We start from the raw sequence: 15231 nt of genomic DNA on the forward strand, positions 1-15231 counted from the left end.
CAGCCGCTGAGTACCAGACACTGAGTAACAGCCACTGAGTACCAGCCGCTGAGGGCCAGCCACTGAGTACCAGACACTGAGTAACAGCCACTGAGGGCCAGCCGCTCAGTGCCAGCCACTGAGTACCAGCCGCTGAGTACCAGACACTGAGTACCAGCCGCTGAGTACCAGACACTGAGTACCAGCCGCTGAGTACCAGCCACTGAGTACCAGCCACTGAGTACCAGCCGCTGAGTACCAGCCGCTGAGTACCAGACACTGAGTAACAGCCACTGAGGGCCAGCCACTCAGTGCCAGCCACTGAGTACCAGCCGCTGAGTACCAGACACTGAGTACCAGCCACTGAGTACCAGCCGCTGAGTACCAGCCGCTGAGTGCCAGACACTGAGTAACAGCCACTGAGTACCAGCCGCTGAGTACCAGACACTGAGTACCAGCCACTGAGTACCAGCCACTGAGTACCAGCCGCTGAGTACCAGCCGCTGAGTACCAGACACTGAGTAACAGCCACTGAGGGCCAGCCGCTCAGTGCCAGCCACTGAGTACCAGCCGCTGAGTGCCAGCCGCTGAATACCAGCCACTGAGTACCAGCCGCTGAGTGCCAGCCGCTGAGGGCCAGCCACTAAGAGCCAGCTGCTGAGTACCACCCACTGAGTACCAGCCTCTGAGTACCAGCCACTGAGTACCAGCCTCTGAGTACCAGCCACTGAGTACCAGCCACTGAGTACCAGCCACTGAGTACCAGCCACTGAGAGCCAGCGCCAGCGCTCCTCCTGGGTGAGCTCGTTCCATCCTCTCAGCAACCTGAGGAGGAAGGTAGTGCTGCCTAGTGTGCAGCTGAGACGCGGGAGCTGAGACGCGGGAGCCTCAGAGATGACTCTGCCTGCTCAGGAGCATAGAGGCGACACGGAGCAGAGTCTACATTCACACTCAGGTAGGTCTGTCTGGGCTTTAGATTCATTCTGGGTGCCTTCTTCATGGACTGGTAGGGGAATAAACAAATTACACAACAGGATACTACTCGGTAATATACAAAATGCAATAAAAGGGAAAGAATTACTGATGTATGACAAAACATAGGTGAATTCACAAAAATAGTATGCTCAGGGGAAGGAGCCAGGCGCAAAAACCACCTTCGGTAGGATTCCACTTATATGAAACTAGAGGCCCGGTGCACAAAAATTCATGCACTGGGGGGAGGGGCCCTCAGCCCAGCCTGCACCCTCTAGCAGCCCGGGACCACTCAGGGTATGTCTGACTGACAGCTTAGGCCCACTTCCCAGAGGATCGGGCCTAAGCTGGCAGTCAGACATCCCTCTGGCAGCCTGGGAGCCCTCAGGGGATGTCTGACTAACGGCTAGTAGGGAGCAGGCTTAAGCCGTTAGTCGGACATCCTTAGCGCTGCTGCGGAGGTGGGAGAGGCTCCCTCCACCGCCGCTGCGCTGGCCAGCCATGAGCCAGCTTCTGGCTGAGCAGCACTCCTCCTGTGGAAGCATACTGACCACGAGGGGGCAGCTCCTGCATTGAGCGTCTGCCCCCTAATGGTCAGTGCACATCATAGCGACCAGCTGTTCCGCCCTTAGGGTCAATTTGCATATTACCCTTTTATTACATAGGATTATTATATACGATTCCAGAAAAGGTCAAATACAGTGGCAGGAAGCAGATCAGTAGCTGCCAGGGCCCAGAGATAAGGGGGGCGGGGGGGGAAGGGGAGGGGGGAAGGGTGAGGGACATAAGGAAATTGTGGGGGTGATAGACATGTTCTATATGATCATGGCGGTGGTTACCCTACCGTACACATTTGTCAGAACTTAGAATTGGCCACTTGGGATGGTGATCACACTGTCTATAAATTAAACCTCAATAAAGCCGATGAAAATCCTGGCTGCCTTGCTTGAGGTGCCAGTGGAATCTAATGGTCTGCAGCTCAGAGGTCCCTGGGCTGCAGAGATTTACGACCCACCGGGCAATCCGTGATAGACCAGATAGGCTGCCTAGGGAAAGTGTGCAGAGCAAGGGGGCACAAAAGGGGGGATACAGCCCTGCAGAACCCCGGAACTGACGGGGCCACCTCAAGAATGAGACTGCAAAAAGATCCTAAGAGCAATGAAAGGAAGCTCCGGCCAGTTTGGCTCAGTGGATAGAGGTCAGCCCTCAGACTGAAGGGTCCTGGCTTTGATTCCGGTCAACAGCATATACTTCAGTGGCAGGCTTGATCCCTGGCCCTGTCAGGGCACGTGCGGGAGGCAACACAATCGATGTGTCTCTCTCACATTGATGTTTCTCTCGGTCTCTCCCCGTTCCTTCCACAACTCTCTAAAAATCAATGGAAAAATATCCTCAGGTGAGGATTTACCAGGAGGAGGAGGAGGAGGGGGAGGGGGAGGGGAGGGGGAGGGGGAGGGGGAGGGGAGGGGGAGGGGGAGGGGAGGAGGAGGAGGAGGAGGAAAGGGGGAAGAAGGAGATGGAGAAGGAGAAGGAGAAGAAGGAGGAGGAGGAGGAGGAGGAGGAGGAGGAGGAGGAGGAGGAGGAGGAGGAGGAGGAGGAGGAGGAGGAGAAGGAGGAGAAGGAGAAGGAGGAGGAGAAGGAGAAGGAGAAGGAGAAGGAGAAGGAGAAGGAGAAGGAGAAGGAGAAGGAGAAGGAGAAGGAGAAGGAGAAGAAGAAAGAAAACGAAAACAATGAAAGGAGAATCAGAAAGTGTATCCAAAAAGAGGCCAGGTGGCTCTTGTCTCAGTCCTTAACTTTACCCGGCTGCTGTGGCCCTGGAAACCGGGAGGTGAAGTGGGAGGCAGAGTGAAGATAAGGGAGGCAGCAGAGGAGGACCAGTAGTGGGGAGCAGAGTCCTTCCTGGTCCTGGAGGGAGAACTGATGTGGGCTGGCCCACCCCCGCCCCATCTCCCCCTGCCCACTGTATTCACTCAGGTTATCCTTGGGTCCTCAGAACCTGACTCCACCAGGATTCAAGACCTCCCCCTACGGGTATTAGCAGAACCAAGGAAGATCTGGCCACATTAAGGTCTGGGCTGGAGGGGGCGACGGGAATGGAGAAATAAGAAATCAGATGAAAGGGAGCAGAGTAGAAGGGACAGAGGACAGGGAGAGGAGCTGGAGTAAATATCTGGCTGGAAGGAGCCTTAGAGATGAAAGAGACCTTGAAGCTTAAATTCTTTTGGCTTTTATAGCAATTCCTCCTCTGACCACACTTAAGAAGGGAAAGTACTTCTAAACTGGGCCAACAGCACCCTCTAGTGGACACTGGGAGGAAAGCCTCAAAGGGCCCAGAACCTCCCTGACACACCCACCTGCACACACATCCTAAAGCCTGTCAGCTCCATTTGGCCATCAGCTTCCAGGAATTTCTCCTCAGCCTGTACCCCCCCTCTCTCGACCCCAGAGTGTATCATCATGGTGAGAGGCTCAGAGATCAGCATCTACATGTACAGTTAGTCATAGTTTGATTTGAAGCTACCCTCTGAGCTTCAATTTCCTTTTCTGCAAGGAAGATGTACCTTAGTCAGTGTCACTTCAGAGGGCGGTTCTAAGGATTTCATAAGGAGACACGTGGAAGTGCTTAGACAAAGGGCATTTTGATATGTAAGTTATTTTTCAAGGAAAAGGTATTGACGTTGACTTGTATTTCCATGTCTGAATCAACTCTTCTGGAGAAACCACCTTTACTCGGCACTCGAGGCCCCAATTCCACTGTGCAGGGTAGAGAGGGTGTGTGTGAATGCACCTCACACACCTCTCTGCAGACCCCCAAAGAGTGAGGAGGGAGTGTAGTCACCTCCAGAGCCCCCCGCATTTCCCTGCCTCATGGGCCATCACAGGCTTTCTAAAACGCCAGGGTGAGCGAATGAACGACTGCGGGGGGGTGGGGGGGTCACTACACAGATGCCAGACGAACGAAGCTAAGTGAGCTGTTTTGTTTTCTTTTTCCTTCTGACTATATTTTGGTGCAAGTTCCGATTTAGAGAAAGTTCCCGAGAATAGCACAGACTTCTCATGCGCCCTTCACCCAAACTCCCCACCCATGCAGAATCCCTCCTGTGCTTGCCCTTCTCTCTCCAGAGGTGGGTGAGTGTGCAGTGCCTTCTGGATCTTTGGGGGTACGCTGCAGACACGATGCTCTTTGCTCCCAAATCTTCAATACATATTTCCTCAAAACAAGGTCATTCTCTTACATAACTGCAGTCCAATAACCAGAATCAGACAGTTATCCTAAATGCAATACTACTTACTGCCTACTGCATGGACCTTAGATTTCACCGATTGTCCCAATGATGTCATCTAGACAAAAGAAAATCTGGGACCATGAGCTACTTTCAACTGTTATGTCTTTTTGGTCTTCGTTAATCTGCCAACAGTTCCCCAGTGTGTGTGTGTGTGTGTGTGTGTGTGTGTGTGTGTGTGTACACATGAACACTCACAATGTCCATGCACATGTGGTGACATTTTTAAAGACTTTTTAAAGAGTCATTTTTGGCCCAGCCAACGTGGCTCAGTGGTTGAGCATCGACCCATGAACCAGGAGGTCACGGTTCAATTCCTGGCCAAAGCACATGCCCAGGTTGTGGGCTCAGTCCCCAGTGTGGGGCGTGCAAGAGGCAGCCGATCAAAGATTCTCTCTCATCTTTGATGTTTCTCTCTCTCTCCTTCTCCCTTCCTCTCTGAAATCAATAAAAAGGAGAAACCAAGATGGAGGCACAGGTAAACACCTAAACTGCTGCCTCGCACAACAATATCAAAACTACAACTAAAAGACAAAACAGACACCATCCAGAACCACAGGAAAGCTGGCTGAGTGGAAATTCTACAACTAGAAGAAAAGAGGAAAGCACATTGAGACTCAGAGGAGCTGCAAAAGGCTGAGGTACAGAAATGTGCGCGCGAGGAGAGGACGGCCGGCTGAGTGCAGGGGCAGCTGAGTGCGTGGCTGGCTTTCTAAAGTGGGAGGGAGACGGAAACTCCCGACTGCGCTGAACTCCAGTTCCAGGCGAGTTTCTGGGAACCCAGACTCATTCGGGGGGAATCTGGACTGTCAGGAAAAGAGAAAGCACACTGAGACTCAGGGGAGCTGCGGAGGCAGATGTCCGGAGGTGTGGGCACGCAGAGAGGACTGACTGCTGAGTGCACGGGCGGCTGAGTGCATGGCTGGCTTTCTAAAGCAGGAGGGAGATGGAAACTCCTGACTGCACTGAACCCCAGTTCCGGGTGAGTTTCTGGGAACACAGACTCATTCGGGGAGAAACTGGACTGTCTAGCAGTGGGCGAAACTCGAGGGTGGCTTTCTCTCAGAGGTGCTTACAGCGATTACCGAGGGACACTGAGACCCTGGGGCCTCATAGGGCAGGGCTCACGGGAAGCCAAGGCTGTCTGCTCTGCCCTGAGAATCCGCCCCGTCCAAGCTGAGCACAGAGGCTTTTGCAATTTTGCAAGTCTTGTTTCATAAGGGTGTCTCCAGCACAGAAGTTCTCCCAGCATAGACACAGCTGATCCTCACAGCCAGTTGGCCTGGAGGTCAATTCCTCCCAGTGATACCAACAACAATCAAGACTTAACTACAACAAGGCTGTGCACACAGTCCACAAAGGGGTGCATCAAGAGTGTCCACCTCAGGTTAACTGGGGAGGCAGACCCACTGGGCCCTAGAGGACACCTACCACACAAAACTACTCTACCAACTCAGGGAAGCAACGAAAATGCAGAGACAAAGAAACAGATCACAAACGAAAGAAATGGAGGAAAACAAATGACTGGATATAGAGTTCAAAACCACGGTTATAAGGTTTTTCAAGAATTTCCTAATAAAGGCCGATAAATTTAGCAAGACCCTCGAGGATATGAAAAAGGACCAACTAGAAATTAAACATACACTGACTGAAATAAAAAATATTATACAGAGACCTATCAGCAGACTAGAGGACCGCAAATCAAGTCAAAGAGTTGAAATACAAAGAAGCAAAAAACACTCAATTGGAAAAGTAAAAAGAAATAAGAATCCAAAAATTTGAAGATAGTGTAAGGAGCCTCTGGGACAACCTCAAGCGTACCAACATCAGAATTATGGGGGTGCCAGAAGAAGAGAGAGAGCAATGTATTGAAAACCTATTTGAAAAAATAATGACAGAAAACTTCCCTTACCTGGTGAAAGAAATAGACTTACAAGTCCAGGAAGCGCACAGAACCCCAAACAAAAGGAATCCAAAGAGGACCACACCAAGACACATCATAATTAAAATGCCAAGAGCAAAAGACAAAGAGAGAGTATTAAAAGCAGCAAGAGAAAAACAGTTAATTACCTACAAGGGAGCACCCATATGACTGTCAGCTGATTTCTCAAAAGAAACTATGCAGGCCAGACGGGAGTGGCAAGAAATATTCAAAATGATGAATAGCAAGAACCTACAACCAAGATTACTCTACCTAGCAAAGCTATCATTCAAAATTGAAGGTCAGATAAAGAGCTTCACAGATAAGAAAAAGCTAAAGGAGTTCATCACCACCAAACCAGTATTATATGAAATGCTGAAAGGTACTCTTTAAGAAGAGGAAGAAGAGCCCTAACCGGTTTGGCTCAGTGGATAGAGCGTCGGCCTGCGGACTGAAGGGTCCCGGGTTCGATTCCGGTCAGGGGCGTGTGCCTTGGTTGTGGGCACATCCCCAGTGGGAGGTGTGCAGGAGGCAGCTGATCGATGTCCCTCTCTCATCAATGTTTCTAACTCTCTATCCCTCTCCCTTCCTCTCTGTAAAAAATCAATAAAATATATTTAAAAAAAAAAAAAGAAGAGGAAGAAGAAGGAAAAGGTAAAGATAAAAATTATGAACAACAAATACATGTCTATCAACAAGTGAATCTAAAAATCAAGTGAATAAAAAATCTGATGAACAGAATAAATTGGGGAATATAATACAATCAGGGGCATAGAAAGGGAGTGGACTGACAATTCTCGGGGGGAAAGAGGTGTGGGGGGTGTGGGAAGAGACTGGACAAAAATTGTACACCTATGGATGAGGACAGTGGGGGGGAGGTAAGGTCAGAGGGTGGGGTGGGAACCGGCTGGAGGGTAGCTATGGGGGGAAAAAAGAGGAACTATTGTAATAATCTGAACAATAAAGATTTATTAAATTTAAAAAAAGAAATCAATAATATATATATATATATATATATATTTTTTTTTTTTAAAGAGTTGTTTTAGGCTGACAACAAAATTGAGAGGGAGCTACAGAGATTTCCCAGACACCTACTGGCATTGACATTTTTTAAGAGTCATATTGTAGCCAAAACCGGTTTGGCTCAGTGGATAGAGCGTCGGCCTGCGGACTGAAGGGTCCCAGGTTCGATTCCGGTCAAGGGCATGTACCTTGGTTGCGGGCACATCCCCAGTAGGGGGCGTGCAAGAGGCAGCTGATCGATGTTTCTCTCTCATCGATGTTTCTAACTCTCTATCCCTCTCCCTTCCTCTCTTCCTCTCTGTAAAAAATCAATAAAATATATATTTAAAAAAAAAAAAAAAAAGAGTCATATTGTAGCATGGCCTTCGTTTCGGATTTGTCCGATGTCTTCTCATAATTAGATTCGGGTTATGCATCTTTGGTAAGAATACCAAAAGTGTATGGTGCCGTCACTTCACTGTGTGACCGTGGATATAACACCTACCCTTTCTGAAAGTCATTCTCCTCATCTGAAAAGTCAATAGGATGAGACCACCCAGGTACCAAAAAGACAATATAATGTGTATCTCAAAAACTACCCAGCAAGTGACTTGGTGTCCGTGAGCATGTTCTTCAGTCTGCTGGGGAGCATGGAACATTACCAAGCGTGTCCACCATATTGATTTCTCTTACTCTAGACTTTACCAGGAGATTGCAGCTTTGAGAATAGTTTGAAAGAGTAAAATCCAGAGGTTATTAAAGTTATTTTGGGAGGTACGGGTGAAAAATCAACCTTAATTAGTCATCTCAGAGATAGGAGATATGGAGAGGAGGAAGAGAGATGGAAGCCCCCCAAATGAGACACAGAATGGAACTCAGGAAGCCAAGGGCACAAAAAATACGGAAGTCCCTTCAACCACTTTGGAAAGCAACTTGGCAATATCCCGTAAAGGTAAAGATGTGCCCTAAGATACAGAGTTTCCACTTTTCCAGGAAATCCTCACACAGTTGCACAGGGACTTCAACACAATTGAATACAATGTAAATGCCCATATTGATAAAAATGAATAAATAGCCCTAACCAGTTTGGCTCAGTGTATAGAGCGTTGGCCTGTGGACTGAAGGGTCCCGGGTTCGATTCCGGTCAAGGGCATGTACCTTGGTTGCCGGCACATCCCCAGTAGGAGGTGTGCAGGAGGCAGCTGATCGATGTTGCTCTCTAATGGATGTTTCTAACTCTCTATCCCTCTCCCTTCCTCTCTGTAAAAAAATCAATAAAATATATATTTTTTAAATGAATAAATAAAATGTGGTACGTCGCCACCATAGAACACTATACGGCTGTGAAGAGAAATTACCTGGATGTGGGTGTGTCAGCATAGAGAGCAAAGACATAATTTTGTTTCCAGTGTTGGTGTTTTAAGCCTCTTTTTTTTTCTGATCAACTGGAAACTAGTCAGTTTTATTGATCTTCTCCAAGTACAACCTTTTTAAAACAAACCTTTACTTGGAGTAAATTTAGACTTACAAAGATAGTAGAGAGAGTTCCCATATACCCCTCACACAGTTTCATTTCCTCTAATGTTTATTATCTCATACTAGAGGCCGTGCACCGGTGGGGTCCCTCGGCGTGGCCTGCGGGGATCCGAAACCGGCAGTCCAACATCCTCCAGAGGGATGCAGTAGTGCGCGAAGCTGCAGGCGGCCAGGGAGGAGCCCGAGCCCCAGCTGGCACCACTCAGCTCCCACTCATCCGGGCCTGCTGCACCTGCCTCTGCTCAGTAGGCTTGCTGCCACTCCTCCGCGGGTGCCGCCACAGCTGCGCTCCCCAGCCATGAGCCCCGCCTCTGGCACCTGTGGGTCAGCTGAGCGGCACTCCCACTGTGGGAGCACACTACCACCAGGGGGCAGCTCCTGCATTGAGTGTCTGCCCCCATGTGGTCAGTGCACGTCATAGCGACTGGTCCATCAGTCAACCAGTCAAACGGTCGAATGGTCGCTTGGGCTTTTATATATATAGATTACTCCTGTCAATTTGTCAAATCTAAGAAACCAACATTAGTAAATGAGTATTAACTAAACTCTAGACTTTGGATTTCACCCTGCAGACACCTAATGAATAATAAGGGAATACAAGAACAACTCCATACACATCTCTGGCTTTATGCTCTTGGTTTGGTCTTGTTCTGTATATGACAAAATAGAAATTGAATATATTTAAGGTGTTCAGCATGATGTTTTGATATATATATATATATACATATTTATATACATTGTGAGATTATCAATCAAACCAACTTACATATTGATCACCCCCCATAGCTACTCTTTGATCAATATATTCCCTTCCCTCCTTCCCCAGCCTCTAGCCACCCATTCTACTTTGTTACTGTAAATTTGAGGGTTTTCTTTTATGGTTTTGTGGGCTTTTTTAGATTCCACCTGTGACATCATGCAGATTTGCTTTCTGTGTCTGGTTTATTTCACTTAGCATAATGTCCTCCAGGTTCATCTCCTTCTTTTATGTGCTTGAATGATATTCCATTGTAATATTTGTTTTTCTTTACCCATTCATCTGCATTCACTTAGGCTGCTTCCAAGCCTTGACTATTGTGAATTATGCTGCAATGAACACAGGGTGCAGATATCTCTTCAAGATACTGATTGTGTTTCCCCTCCACCCCCACCCCTGTGTATACCCGGAAGTGGAATTGCTGGATCATATGGTAGTTTTCTTCTTGATTTTTTTTTAGGAGCCCCCATACTGTGTTCTCCATAGTGGCTGCACCAATTTACCTTTCCACCAGCAGCGCACAAGGGTTCCCTTTCTCCACTCCCTCTCCAACGTTGGCTATCTTCTGACTTTTCGATGATAGCTGTGCTGAAGCGGTATCTCCCTGAGGCTTTTGATTTGCATTTCCCTGATGATTCATGATGTGAAGCACCTTTTCTTGTACCCCTTGGCCATTTGACTATTTTCTTTGGGAAAATGTCGATTGAGGTCCTTTGCCCATTTTTTAATCAGGTTGTTTGGTTTATTTTGCTGCTGAATTGTACGAGTTCTGTATATATGTTCGATAGGAACCTCTTGTTAGACATATGGATTGCAAATATTCTCTCCAGTGCGCTGGGTTGCCTTTTCATTGTGACCGCTGCCTTTGCTGTGCTCAAGTTTTGCGTTTGATATAGTCCCCGCTTGTTTGTTTTTGCTTTTGTTTCTGAGCTTTTGGTGTCATAACCCAAAAAATAAAAATAAAAAACCTTCCCAAGACCAAGGTCAAGGAGCGCCCCTGTTTCCTTCTAGGAGTTTGATGGTGTCAAGTCTTACAGTTAAGTCCTTAGTCAATTCCTAGTTGGTTTTTGCATGTGGTGTAAGAGGGAAAGGCACATTGTTTGGGTTCCGAGGTCCCTTCTTCTCCCCAACTTCCAATGTCTTCTTACCTTTCTTCATGCACCATGGCAAGAGTTTGTCGTTGTGTTTAGCAGGAGGAAGAGGGGAAAGTTTATCTACATCTTCCCAGAACTGGGTGACTTGGAGTTTCTTTTATCTTTCAGGTCTCTGCATAGCAGGCTTAATGTTTCCTCCACCTTCCTGGCCGTATGGAATGGAATGACTGTTTGGAACAGCCCTGTCTACTAATTCTATCATCTCTGTCTTTTCTGGTTCTGTTTATATTGGTTGATTTTTCTCCTCATTACGGGTCATATTTTCTTGCTTCTTTCGATGTCTGCTCATTTTTGTTGTTGTTAATCCTCACCGGAGGATATTTTTTCCATTGACTTATTAGAGAGAGTGGAAGGGAGGGAGGGGGCGAGGGGAGAGAGAAAGACATCGATGTGAGAGAGACACATCGATTGGTTGCCTCCCACACATGCCCCGACCCGGGCTGGGGATCTAACCTGCTACCCTTTGGTGCATAGGTTGATGCTCTAACCACTGAGCACCCCAGGACGTACCTGATAATTTTTGTTGTTGTTGTCATTTTTATTGAATGCCAGATATTGTGAGTGTCACCGTGTTGGGCTCTGGATATGTTGTATTTCTATAGATAGTCTTGCACTTTGATACAGTTAAGCTACTTGGAAACGGTTCAGTCCTTCCAAGGCTTGTGTTTAAGCTGTGAGGCGGGACCAGAGCAGCCTTTATGCCAGGGCGAAGGGTCGCCACCACTGAGTGCTTTAGCAAATACCCCTGGGTGACGAGGTGTTTCCATTGCGGCTGATGGGAACCCGAACTCTTCTCAGCCCTGCATGAACTACAGAGGTCGTGCCCTCTAATCCTCTGAGCCGTGCTTCCCGGGCCTTAGCTAGTTTCCTTGCACACATGCGCTGATCGGTCCTCAGCTGAACACTCAGGGGGACTCTCTGCAGAGGTCCCCAGCTCTCTCTGCCTGAGAATCCCAGCCACCTGGACCTCCCGAACCCCCAGCTTCCGCTCCTCAACTCAAGGAGACCACCTGGCTCTCCGCGGCTCACCCTTCCCTACACCGTCGTCTGGAAACTCCGGGCAGTGAGCTGGGGCTGCTCTCTGGATTTCGGAGGTCACCGTCCTGCACTGCCTGGTGCCCAGTGTCTGAAACAGACCCTTGTTTCATACATTTTGTCTGGATTTTTTAAAATTGTTTCAGGACAACTCTGGTCCCTATTATTCCAACTTGACGAGAAGCAAAGACTCCCGAACACGTGCTATTGGATGAAAAACAGGTGTTACCAAAGGACACCTAGTGCTTAGAACACAGAGGCCCCAGAGCACTTACACAGCTTTGAATAACCGTGCTGCTACAGTGCAACACGACATGGCACCGCATGTTGCTCAGAGATGGCAGATAGCACCTGCCAGGTGTTGGGCACTGCTGGGTAAGTGCTTTTCTTACCTTGTCTCCATTGTGAGGAGAGAGGCGCCGGGGCCCAGAGATGTCTAGTAACTTGCTCAAGGTCACATGGCTAGAAAGTTAGCAGAGTTCAACTTTGATCTAGGAAGTCAGGCTCCTGAGTTAATGCCCCTAACCATTAGGCCACTCTGTCTGCCATGAATATATGTCTGGGACAGGAGGGACACATACTAATTTCATTTCCTCTGAGACCAGAGAGAGGAGGAGGAAGAACTATGGGTGCTGGGGATAGGGATGAGGCTTTAACTATGTTCATATGTTTCCTTTACTAATACACACACACACACACACACACACACATTCAAAAACTGAAGCCATTATAAGTAGAATATTGTTAACATTCGTTCAATCTGGTAAGTGGGTACATAGATGTTTGTATTTTGAAATACATTACAATTTAAAAGTATTTTCCTGTGGTTAAAAAAGAAAAAGAGAAGAAGAAATAGTCACCACCGTAGGCAGCGGGAGAGAGAGGCAGGCAGGTCAGGTGGAGGCTGGCCCCAGGCCTTCCACACTAAATACAACCTCCTCCCTTCCCCCCTCAATGTGTCCCAACTCCCCCGCCACGCCCAGGAACTGATCCCCCCCCCCCCCCCCCCCCGGGAGGTGCCTCAGCTGGTCCTTCAGTGACGCAGCCCTGAGCCTCCCTGAGCCTCCCTTCACCCGGTTTCTCCCTCCAGGATGCCCTCTCACCCCGTCCCCCTTCACCCCACCCCGCAGGCAGGGACCAGCTCAAAGGCTTCCTCTTTCCTGCAGCCCGGAGACCAGGGAGTCCCTCTGGGCCCCCAACAGCAGAGAAGCAACCAGCCAGATCGCCCAAGTGGGGAAGGGGAGAGTCTTGGCTCAAGAGACAAAGCATGGAAGGGCAGGCGGCAGCTTGACCCAGGCACTGAGCCTCTGCGGGCCCCTCTGCGTCTTTCCCATTTTCTCAGACGAGCTCCTCCCAACCGCGGGAGGCTTGGCTGTGGGCAGCCCCAGGTTCATAGCCGCCCGGCGTGGATGAGAGACACAAAGGACCTCTTGCCTCCATCTGAAGTTTTAAAACAGCCCAGGAACGCTCGGGCAGAGGTATGCGAGTGCCACGGCTGCAGCCACGTGCCCACTCCTGAATCGGACAGTGGTCTCCGCACAGGAGCTGCGAGGTGGACTGCGCAAACCAAACCCACCTGCCATCTCTAACCCCCCAAGCAGTTTTCGTCTCTGTCTCCCGGGTCCCAAGAAAAATGATCGCTCCCAGTCTCCATTCAACAGCACTGTGGACGAAAAGGGGGCCACATGCTAACCCGACAAGCTCAGGGAAGGCCTGCGCAGTGGTCTTGCAAACTCAAAGACCTGAAGGGATTAAAACTTGAACTAAAAGCACTTATGGTGGGCAGTCTGTTTTAGGCCGGTATCTTCCCTGACAAAGGTCAACCTTCACCTTAACTGAGCCTATTGTCTTTTTGCATCTACATATCATTGAAATGTCAAGGTAACTTCCTTTTTTCCGGACCCCCTCAGGCCACAACCAAATGCCCGGGGCGCCAGGATGGGTACCACAAATTCCTTCATTGTTATGGTTATCCTGTTAATTGTTGACTGTTAACTATCCTGTACTCACCTAAGTAAAAGAAGTTTGTGTCAATCATTTTACTTTTTATCCAATTCCAGAGGCTTCCCCCTCCCCCTCCCCCTCCCCTTCCTCTACCCCTACTCTCACCCCCGCTTTGCTTTCTCCTGCCTCCCAAGTCTATCACCAATGAATTTCATGTCACCCCCTCACGTCTCCTCCTTTGATTGTACTATAGAAAACAAGATGAAAAACTGCCATTCTCCAGGGCATTATCCCAATACTTGAGATTCTGCTTCCCGGTAAATGTCGACAGTTTGGCTCAAATAAACTCACAAAAATTCTTTACAGGTTTGAATGTTTTTACATTAACAACATCTAATCAAATGGAGTCACTGAATACCCACCATGTGCCAGGGGGACAAAGACAACTTAGATCCCATCTTTGAGGAATAGGGAAGTGAGGCACACAGAAGAATTGTTGCAATGCAACATGGGAAGTCAGGAGCTGAAGCATGTTATCGAGTCTGTGGGAACCCCGGAGGATGACTTGGAGAGGGGGCATTTGAGCTACATCTTGAAGAATAAATAGGAAGTTTCTGGGTGCAGAGTTGGTAAAAGTGGGGAATGGAATGTGGGGGCCACTGCCGACAAGGAAATGCGTGCACAGTGGCATGTTTGCATGACAGGGCACTGCATGATTAGGGGATGGTGAGGAGGTCACTGTGTCAGGGATGTGAAGAATCAAGGCTGGAGAGGAATTTGAGGCAGATTAAGAGAGCTCTTGACTTTCCATTGTAAAGGGTTTGCTCTTTATGGTACAGGCAACATGAAGTTGCTCAAATTTCAGTTGCTGAGCCCTAGCTGGTTTGGCTCAGTGGATAGAGCGTCGGCCTAGGGACTGAAGGGTCCCGGGTTTGATTCCAGTCAAGGGCACGCACTGGGGTTGCAAGCTCAATCCCCAGTAGGGGGTGTGAAGGAGGCAGCCAATCAACGAGTCTCTCTCATCATTGATGTTTCTATCTCCCTCTCCCTTCCTCTCTGAAATCAATAAAAATATATTTTAAAAAAATAATAATTAAAAAAATAAAATGACATTAGCTGAGACATAACCTCATCTCAGCTGTGCTGTATTCTGAGAGCTATGGGCAAAGGACTGGGAAGTGGAGAGGGGTCCCCGGAGGATGCGAATCAGTTTGAAAGCTATTGTAATACCCAATGAGAAATGAGGTCATCTATTGTGGCACATCTTTCTTTTCAATTGGAATCATGCTTTTTATGAACTTGTTTTACATTTCCCACAAAACACACACCCCTAAGCTCCTCAAAGCAGGAACAAAATGTCACTGCCTCCTTATTGGGAATTTATTATTTGTCTTTCCAGAACAGAGTCCCCCATTCTTTTGTGGAACTACTCCTGTCCCATTCCAACTTTATGGTACTGCCAGGAATAACAGTTTATCACAACACTGGCTGATCACATGACCCAGAGCTAGCCAATCAGAGTTCTTCCCTGGGATTTTTTATATATATTTTTTTCCTTCCATGAGGCCGGTGTGGGAAAGCTTCCTTTCCTCTCTGGCCAGGAGACTGTAAGGAATTAAGTCTGGGCTACCTGTGGCCATGATTCCA

This window comes from Plecotus auritus, assembly GCF_963455305.1.
Source record: "Plecotus auritus genome assembly, chromosome: 3".
In the NCBI taxonomy this organism is placed as follows: domain Eukaryota; kingdom Metazoa; phylum Chordata; class Mammalia; order Chiroptera; family Vespertilionidae; genus Plecotus; species Plecotus auritus.